Genomic DNA, 9,044 nt, shown 5'->3' with positions numbered 1-9,044 from the left:
ACAATTATAATTCTACATATCTTTAGATTCAACAAACAATTTCATTTCTTTTCAGTCACATGCATCTTTCAGAACTTCTGAACAGCCACTTTAGTACTATTCTTTCACCAGGAAATATAATCTTCTGGGAAAAGGCATTTCTGTGGAATCAAGTGGTATACTGCAATCTTAAGAATGTTGTTCCTTCTGAGAATTAGTGCGCTCGCATTTCTCAGAATCGTGAACTTCAGGGCAATAAAGTCAATTCACATACATTCAGATTCTTTATGCACATAATTGAACAATCCTTTAATATCGGTAGGAACGGTCATTGTAAGGTTGCATTTAAACGACTCCCACACAATGTTGTTATAGCTGTGTTTATTAATTCTCCGAGCATGCAGTGTGAAAATTGCCAGATTTTTAAAAATGCATTTTATCACTCTCTGAAATACACAATTCAACGCAGGCTCTGTTTTCACACATCATCTGAGGGAGTTTGTGCTCTTGAACAGCAAGGTTCAGTCATATGCTGATTTCCTGAAACCACATGGGCAGCGACTTCATCTCTTATGGCATGTTTGCTCTTTCAGAAACCTCAAGTAACCTCTTTGTGAGAGAAGCATTTATAATCACGAGTTGTGGGAGCACATGTATTTAATTTTCTTAGAAAGGTGTAAAATAGCTCATTATATTTGAGAAGTGCTCCGAAGGTTGTTCAAAATATGCCTTCTTTGAATTAACTTTTTAGTGAACCATTACATTGTGGAGGATAGCTGAAGGTGCCAGTGTTCAGAATTACACTTCTCATTGTAAGTGGGCTACTTCTGATAGTTTGTGCACTCCACCTTAGAAAACCAGGAGGCTGTTGGAGAAAAGAAAATGCCAACGTGAGAAAGCAATTTAACTAGTGGGCGGGCAGAAGTGATATATTTCCCTGCCTTGAGTCAGGCTTGGTTATAAAGACTGTTTTGACGCTGTCTTTGGGTCACCAAACTGTATGTGAAAGGCAATGACGGATGCGCCCGTGTTGTAATAGGCCTGATGCAGAACTGCAGAGGTTGAACGCACCGTGTGAATGGTCCTGATGAGAGTGCAATGCGCGCTGCCTGCCGACAAACAAGGAAACTGGAGACGAGTGACCCGCTCGGTGCGTCAGGACGCACAAAACAACCGCATACGGCCTGCAGACTGTTGTAATTCCAACCCCGCGGAGCTGCGTGCGTAACGGTGGAGAGTGTCGGGAAAACATCAGTCATCCAAGAACCTGGTTCGCTTTACGCAGACGGGTTTTTTTTTTTTTTTTTTTTTTTTGCGAGGGTGGCACAATCGCTCACATGCTTACCCTCTAACCAGCGACGGACACGATCACAACTTCAGTCCTGTTCCAGCACAATCTCACATCTCCTTCAACCTTCGTCGCATGTTAGGCTCAACCAGGACGATGGTGTCGTCGCTGTTATTTATTTTGATGCCCGCACGGGCGCATTTTCCTGACAATCTGTTTTGTTCGTGAGGATATTCCGACACTGCCTTCATCGTATTTTGACTTGGGTGGATTTTTTTTTTCCTACTCCATTTTTTTTATTTTTATTTTGTCGGTTTGTCTTTAAGATAGCAGGTTATTAATTTTTAATTCTTATGCATCCGCACGAAGAGCGCACCAGAGGAGAAACCGAGTGATAACCAAGAGGGGGAGAACAGGAGGAGGGAAACCAGAATGAATGAGACGCACTGAGCAATCCAGGAGAAGGAGATTGGCGGAATCAAGGTAGGACCGACGCACATTGCTTTCTCTTTTTTCTTTTCTTTTCTTGTTTCTTTTTTAATTTGACCTTTTTGCTCTTTACACAAGTGATATGAGAGCCACAGTAGCGACATGCAATGCGCACACACCGGGCTTCACGGATCAGCATGCGCGAGGTGTTGAGGCGTGTGATCGGATCTATTTATTTATTTATTTATTTGTATTTTATAGTTTATCAGATACCGAGTTCATGTTTTCGCTGAAAACATGAACAACAAGAAGAACAGTCTCTTCTTGTTTAGAATATCTGCTGGATGTTTTAAATGAGTTCGTTTTAGTGGGCCTGTGCGTTGCTCCGTGGCCTGCACACTGTCTGAATTCATGCACACAAACCGTGAGATTCGTAAGGACACTTTATTTCCCTCATAAAAGCTTAGTGGGTGAATGTTCTGGGTTCTGCGTTCTGGGGGAAAAAAAAACCTCAACAAAAAACTTACCAGTATGAATGAGTAAAAAAAAAAAAGAAAAAAAAGTATTAAAATAAGTGATGTATAAATAAACGCAATACAATATCAGCATTTATGCATGTTTATTTATTATTGTTATTATTTGGGGCAACTTTTTTCCTCGACAGAAATAAAATGAAGTCTCTTATTGAGTGTTGGAGGAAAAACGCATCAGAGTCAAGTGTGCAGCAGCAGAGTAAGTGGACCACTCTGTCCCCTACACCATTAATCCTGTACATCGTCAGATCATTACCTATAGGCAAGCTGCCCTCAGAGAGGTCTGGGGAGCCCCAGGAGTCCTTCAGGAATAAATTAGGGTGTCCCCTACCAAGTGAGAAATTCTATAAAATTTGGCTTCTTCCAATCCCAATTAGAGAAAATTCTAATGTCAAAGTGATAAATTCCTTGTTGTAATAACGCCCCATTAGAGCATGAAGCCACACCAGGAAAACTACCTGACTACATCTAAATTTAATCTAATGTGACCCCATAATGTTCGGGGTTCCTAACTTGGGAACTGGGGTGCCATTATAATATTTCTATGCTGCACTAATTCCCAATTTAATAATAAAATATCCAATAAAAGCATCAACGGCTTATATTGTAGTCATGATGGATGAAATTAAACCTTTTGTCTTGCTGTGTTTTATTATGATAAAACTAAACCTGAGGAGACACACGAGAAAGACTGAGAAAAATAGTTATTTTCAGCTTGTAAGCCTTTTCCTCATTTCACCGGGGTGCATTGTGTTTGTCCTGCCAATTCTTGGGGAAAAATTGGCATGTCTACTATTCTGAAGGGGCTGAATGAAATTCAAATTCTTCAGGTGGTAAAACAGCAATATTGCAACTGTCTGATTGCGTTATCTGGGCATTCAAGAAGCCAGACTTGGAATTGGTTTACTGCCAAACACACTCCCCGGGAAGACAGAGGGATTTATTTCCCCCTTGTCTGTGTGTCACATCACCATCAGAAAAATTATTCTCGGCTTTCTGTGGTTGAATAATAGTCATATATTAGCATGGCATTAATGATGGTCAGACATTTAATAAGTCAGTAATCACAATTAGATTTATGACTGTGCCAGTGTTTCAAGGTTTAGCAGTGCCGTGGTCACAATTTGTTGACTATATTATTTAGATGAAAGTACTTTTGTGAAGGAAACACCGCGCCTGCCCATTTTTGTGCTCAAAAATGAAAATAATCAGATTTAATGAATGCATTTATTAAAGGGAGGCGTGTTCAGTGCACACAACAAACGCATGAGCTCATGCTTTAATTGACAGTTTGGGTGTGCATACACAATTGGAAGTGCTCACACTCATTCATGCACATACACACTGACAATATGAAAAGCAGTGCTGAGTCCCCATAATGAATACTCTTACTTTTGCTTTGGATTTTTGTTGCTTGGCTCCTTTGTGCAATATGTATGTGCCCCCACAGCGCTTTGGTGAAGATGACTAAATGAATATGTTAACAGGAAGATAAAACACTAACATGAATTTCACAAAATGACCTATGATGTTTCACACTCTCAGGACAGTTAAACACAACGCATCTATCCTTGTAAGAACAATAAAGTGAGAAATGTTCCTGAAATTTTTTTTTTTTAATGCTGAAAGCTTTTGGTATCACGTTAACACTTTTTTATTTTTCCCACCATGGCTGTTAATTACAGCAAGCAACACATATTGAATGTTCCATGCCAATAAAAAGATTGTTGATTTTGACACTGCATGGAGATTTATCTTGAACCTATGAGGAACGCTGACATCCTTATCACGTAATGGATGGCGTGAAATGAAAATAAGTTTGGCTTTCAATATATTACAGTTATTCACAACATTATTCTGCAGTTTCAATAGACTTTTGAGTCAGCAAATATGATAATCCAAGAGGCAGGGAAGAATACTATATGTACAACAGCTGTGAGAATTTATTTACAAAATCCACCATTCATTCCTTTCCCTGTGTGAAAGCAATTTATTATCCGTATTTAATTTCTTTTCAGTTTATTATAAAGTGGTTGTGAATGTTACCCTATCAGTACTGATTTATCAAAAACAATTATTAAAAGTAAACAAACTAGAAATCAATAATGACTTAAAATGTGCCATTTGGTACCACAATCCAATAATTAAAGCCACTCATTTCTTCAGGCCAGTATTGATTTCTGTAATAGTCACAACCAGACAAAACATGCTCGAGTTTAAGCTTTAAATGTTCAGTTCCAGCAGCGATTCCTTTCTCTCTGACCCAGTGAATGTGTTGGACAAGTGTGCATTTAATAGTAATATGTCTGATCCGTTCCAATTTAAAATATAGTGTCATAGTAGACACACACACACACACACACACACACACACACACACACACACACACACACACACACACACACACACACACACACACACACACACACACACACACACACACACGCACACGCACACACATGCACACCCACACACACACACACTTTACTGTAAACATATGCTGGCACTTTAAGTTAGTTCAACCTCAGGGAGGGAATTAATGGGGAATATTTCGTGCTTGTACAGACTCCTACAGAGGCACTGCAGTATATTTTTTGATGAGAGACCTAATCTCCTAGTTGCCTTTTCATGATGAAAGGTTTCCAGATATGATATCCGATTAGAAATACAAGCCATGCACAGGAGCATGGAAATCCCTGGCCTCGCATACGTTTCAGAACAAGGGGATTCATTTTGATTTATCGTGTCCTGCAGTCATATAGATTTATTGTTGCTCCCAAAAATATTTGCAATTGTAATGAGTGAAAAACAAGCCTCGGTAGGATTGAGTCGTATCTGGAAGGGACTTTTTTTGAAAAAGTTTTTTTTATAATCTAATTTCTGAGTGGCATAGCTCACAAAATCATTCAAATGAAGTGTCATGGCATCCCTGGAGTGCATGATGAGAGATGTGTCTTCAGCCTCTTGCCTATTATTAGGTCGGAGGTATCCAGTGATGGATGTGGTAGTGACGGGATGCATGTCTATTTTTGTCTCGTAAGGTAGTGTGTACCTATGTTCCCCATGCGCATGGCCAGAAAGGATTCTTTTATGCCCGTTTTTGTTAAGTCAAAGTGCGACGTCTCTGTCGGACAGTTTTTGGGTTTTTTTGGCCTGACCTAGAAGCTGTTTGTTGTGCAGAACCAGGTAGCTTTTCTTCCTTCCCTGTTTTCCTGGCGGTGCCTGTTTGTTGGTTGTCAGTCATCCACCTGGTAAAACTTGTCCTGACAGGAAAACCATTGTAATTATAATGACAGTATTTGTGGTTGAGTGTTTCACCGCTACTAACAAAACACACTGGAAATGGTTTTTAACAGCTGTTTTAGGGCTAATTATTGCTATCAAAAATACCCTATTATGTTTTCTAAGACTATTTGTAATGTGTTGGTTGTTTTCCCTTTAAATGTTGGTTTACAGATTGAGAGCATAAACATACAATGATGGATTAGAAAGAAAGAGACGAGGAGATGACGCGGGGGAAAGAAAATGGAAAAGGACGAAGAGTGCAGACTATCGCAGCGGAGTGGAGAGATACAAAATGAGCAACAAGCAGGAACTCTTATTGTTGTGGTAGTGTGGTGCAATGACAGTGGGCAATGCACGTCCATTTTGAAGCGCATGGCTTTGTGCTGCGAATTCTTCGTGAATCTAGGCATGCACTCATGCAGCAGCCTGTGACTGGAGTTTTTCAGCTCTGTGGTGTTTGCTGCATCTAAAGAAACTCTGTAGGTGTGGGTATTGAGAAGCTGGTCTGACAGGAACCCCACCACACACTAATTCAATTCAGTTGCTACCGGCCTTGAGCACGTGTAGGCGCCGGCATGGCTAAAATGAGCAGGAGCAACAAGAGCACATGAACAGAAAAAATCGATGAGGACTCTTTTTCATAAATGGAGTGGGTGTTAAATTAGCTGGATTGGCCCATGTAACAACACATTGGATTGAGTGCCTGGTGTATTTGGGTTGTGTCTATCGACTGAGAGACGACTTGGTGCACAGCAGTGAAAAGACTCAGCGATGCTCAATCAATGTGACCAATCAGCCTCACCAGCAATTCATTCAGTTTTACACAGATTTGTCAGGGGGAAGGGGACCGTGAATTTGGTGTTTAAAAAGTGTGTCATTGCTGTTTTCACAAACCAAAACTACCTGCTGTTTGTAATGGGCCACCATTTTTAAGATTTTCTTTGGTATTTTCAATTTTTTTATAAAAATGGTCAAAGTAGCTTTTGGTTCCCTGAGAGAAACGTCTACTTCATTCATTCATCGATCAAATTCTCCTCGCGAGCTTTGCTAAACCATTTCTTTCTGATAGTTCAGATTATGCCTAAGCCAGTCAAAAATCATTTCTTAGCTCTTTCTGTTAACCAGTTTTCATGACTAAACACATATTCCATGAGTTGAAAGGCCCTATGCCACAATTTTGCCAACATTTGAAAATAAGGATAAGATATCAGTATTTTCTTGCTCTGTAGGTTGCTTGACATTTCAGTGAATCAGTTCGGGAAGGTCCTGGTGTATAATGGCAAAAATACTTCTCGCCTCTTGAGATCAACTGGAGTCTCACCTCTATGCAACCCATGTATTATAAAAACAAAACTTTTTGAAAGCACTTTTGAAATCTTTCAGCATATATTAGAGCAAAGTTTAACTCCCAGAAGAGTGGAATTGAGAAACTTTAAATTCAAGCTACAATGTGATGGTCTATCAGTGGTGTCCAAGCTGAACCTTTGTCCTCAGGTAATTGGATGAGCTTTCCGTATCCAACCTTTCCATCTGAAAACGGAGGAGCACACAGATGAAAGGAAACATAGATCAATTGACCTAATAGCTTGTCCAATCAATCCTTATGTTTTTTTCTGATAGCTGGATGGCAGTTGCCGACCAGACTGGCGAGTGAGCCCCCTTAATTGGCTCGGCCGAAATAGACGGAGTGGGAGACTGAGTGTTAGTGGCAGTGGTAGTTGTCACTCCTCCTCACACCTGGTCCTCTCATTCTATCAGCATCAATACTGACACCTTTATCCTCATTACCTTCAACTTAGTGCCATGTGCAGACCCATTCTCTGCTGCTGCAGGACTCCAGTGTTCCTTCATTACACCTCCATTTACAAAGTCAACTTCCTCGCTTTTTGCCCTTATTCATTCACATGAGCTATTCAACTCTTTCACACAGTGATTTTGCACCAAAGCAGGAACAGAGCTGCTCTTGTTTATTATATTGGTTTCAGTCATTTATAAAGAACCACAATAGTCCAGTGTTAGTATGTTTGTGCGTGCATGTGCAGGCTTGTGTGTGTGTGTGTGAGCCAGCAAGCATGTTTGCGTAGACACCATCTTGGTTCTGATGCTATCTTCGAAGGCGGTATAGAGGCGTATTAGAGGCGGAACAAATTGTTAGGCCTCCATGCAATTCACACAGACGGTGGGACGGAATAAAGGCGTAGCAGTCCCGAAACAAAATCCGTGTGCAAAAAAAAGGGCTATTGTCGAAGCCATCAATGCATTTGGACAAACAGTAGAATTACAATGGACATGTATATAAATAGGACCCTTACAAGCAATGTTAACCCTAGTCTCACTTGAGTCCGTCTCCAGAGAAAGGCTCTGGTGGGTTCGTATTTGTGTCAGCAGGTCTCCCCTTAGAGTATATGGTGTTAGGCATGTTTGTGTTTGTGCATCCCTGTGTTCCATGCTGTGAGCTGCGAGAAGAGGCAACACCAAGAAACAACATGGGACCAGAACAAACTGCTTGTTTTCATGTCTGCCAGGATGGGAGTTGGAGAGCAGCAGGTAGAAAAAAAAAAAAGGGAGGAAGGGGAGGGTGAAGGAAGATGAGGCTTCCAGAGAGAGGTGTGAAAGGGGCACATATATTCATAAACAGCTGCAAAAACACCTAGAGCATTACACATATAACAGACATGTGCCAGATAAGACAGGGAGGGGGAGGTGCACCAGGATGGAAAGAAAAAAGTCCACAAACACTAATAGCAATGAACTTTGATAGAGCAAGAGAGAGAGAGAGAGAGAGAGAGAGAGAAAGCGAGCGAGCATCCAAGGTGGATTAATTAAGGATTATAATTATGTTGGGACTATGCATGCCTCACCTGAGACTTCCCACTGCCGCGCCTCTCCAATCCTCATACCCTCTGCACCTCCACACATATGGATGCAAACCACAAGAAAATACTACTCACACTTGTGGTATCATAGATTCACCTCTCTGACACTGTGCACACAAGTGAATGAGTGCAACAGCATATTAACCTTATTGCTGCAGTTTTTTTTTTTTTGTTAAATTGGTACACTACAACATCGGTCTTATATTGTTAGCCTCTGCACTCATGCAGCAAATGCGTGAAATTAATCTCGATGCTGCTCAGTTCACGTCACAATGAAAACCTGTTTCCAGGTGGAGGTGGGTGTTTAACAAGACAATAGTTCAAATCTTCAGTCTTGAAATTAAGTCAGTGGTTTATTCATATAAAGATCACATACTGTATTATTTACTTATAAAGTGTTGCCACAGTTACCTTGAAAAAGAAATCAGATTACTGATTACTAGTTACTCTTTACTCTTTTTTACTGATAACTTGTTTTTAAAAGTAACTAAGTTAGATTACAAGTAAGTTTTTAGTTACTTTCAGCAGCTGCTGACAACACGCCCCCCTGATCTCAACATAAAATTGACAACCGGTTTTACCAAAAACTCAGTTCTGATCACTGCCTGGCCTCCTGCTGATACATAATTAACCTTTGACCTTCATTCCTTGTAT

General features: G+C 40.5%; 1 protein-coding gene across 1 annotated transcript in view; it reads left to right on the top strand.

Moving 5' to 3' along the window:
• Nucleotides 1-1,293: 1,293 nt before the first annotated feature.
• adgrl1a (adhesion G protein-coupled receptor L1a) overlaps nt 1,294-9,044 on the top strand; it is an 89,435-nt gene continuing 81,684 nt past the window's right edge. Inside the window, exon 1 of the mRNA XM_080487590.1 lies at nt 1,294-1,750. The gene's annotated coding sequence lies outside the window, so the exon portion shown is untranslated. The remainder of the gene's footprint in view (nt 1,751-9,044) is intronic.

The sequence above is a fragment of the Lipophrys pholis genome (genome assembly GCF_963383615.2).
Source record: "Lipophrys pholis genome assembly, chromosome: 19".
Classification (NCBI taxonomy): Eukaryota; Metazoa; Chordata; class Actinopteri; order Blenniiformes; family Blenniidae; genus Lipophrys; species Lipophrys pholis.
Note: the sequence above shows the minus strand (reverse complement) of the source record. Positions and strands in the feature narration are given on the sequence as shown.